We start from the raw sequence: 1561 nt of genomic DNA, 5'->3' as shown, positions 1-1561 counted from the left end.
AAGAAAAGAAAACAAATAGAAGATGAAGAGAATATTAACGAAAGGGAAGAGGCTTCCCAATACCCTCCTATTATTTCTTATGATGACTTAGGTAACGAGGAGGAGCCTCCTATTCTACCAATCTCATTAATAAGGAGCTCCAAAAAAAGGATTGAACCCACACATGATGTGGTGAAGAAGAAGAAAAGAAAAAGGAAGAGAGGTAAAAAGATATCTCTCCCAAATAATGATGCTCCTATTACTATTCTGCCTCATGAAAATATAATTGTGGAAGATAATGATACTTCTTATGATCTTGAAAATCTTTTTGGCACTTGCTTGGAAGAATATGATAATTGCTATACTATTGGTGCTATCCATACAATTAATGATGAGAGTGATTATGCTTATGATATGAAAAGTCCCAAGCTTGGGGATTCTATGTTTGATGAAGATGATGTTTTTGAGAATATATTTGCTGTAATTTATGTTTGTCCCAAGATTGGGGAAGCTATGATTAATGAAGATGATATTTTTAGTCTCCCAAGTTTTGATATGCAACTTTATAATGATGATAGCATGCCTCCTACTTAAGATAATTATTGTGATGATACTTATGCTATAAAAACTAGTGATTATATTTATAAAACTTGTCATGATTGTGATTACCCCTTCTCTTAACATTACTCTTTTAATGTGGAAACAATTTATAGTATTCAAGTTTCCTATGATACTCCCACTATTCCGAATGAGAAGAATTTTGCTTATGTGGAGAGTAATAAATTTTCTATGCTTGTATATCATGAAAAGAATGCTTTAGGTGCTGGTTATATTGTTGAATTCATTCATGATGCTACTGAAAATTATTATGAGGGAGGAATATATGCTTGTAGGAATTGCAATAATATCAAGTTCCCTCTCTATGTGCTTAAAATTTTGAAGCTATGCTTATTTTGCCCTCCTATGCTAGTTGATTATTGTTCCCACAAGTTGTTTGCTCACAAAATCCCTATGCATAGGAAGTGGGTTAGACTTAAATGTACTAGTCATATTCTTCATGATGCTCTCTTTATGTTTCAATTCTTATCCTTTATGTGAGCATCATTGTCATTATCATGCCTAGCTAGGGGCGTTAAACGATAGCGCTTGTTGGGAGGCAACCCAATTTTATTTTAGTTCCTTGCTTTTTGATCCTGTTTAGTAATAAATAATTCATCTATCCTCTGTTTAGATGTGGTTTTATGTGTTTAATTAGTGTTTGTGCCAAGTAGAACCTTTGGGAAGACTTGGGGAAAGTCTTGTTGATCATGCTGTAAAAAAACAGAAACTTTAGCGCTCACGAGAACTGCTGCCATTTTTATTCGGAGAGTGACATTTAGTTAATTATTTTTTCAGATGATTAATATATAAATTACTCAGGTCCAGAAATTTATTTTATAATTTTATGAGTTCCATAAGTATACGTTTGATCCATATTACTACAGACTGTTCTGTTTTTGATAGATTCTGTTTTTCATGTGTTGTTTACTTATTTTGATGAATCTATGGCTAGTAAAAGAGTTTATAAACCATAGAGAAGTTG

Source organism: Triticum urartu, chromosome 1A, assembly GCF_056163025.1.
Source record: "Triticum urartu cultivar PI428250 chromosome 1A, HENAU_Tu73, whole genome shotgun sequence".
NCBI lineage: Eukaryota > Viridiplantae > Streptophyta > Magnoliopsida > Poales > Poaceae > Triticum > Triticum urartu.
The sequence above is the reverse complement of the archived record's forward strand: the minus strand, read 5'-3'. Positions refer to the sequence as shown.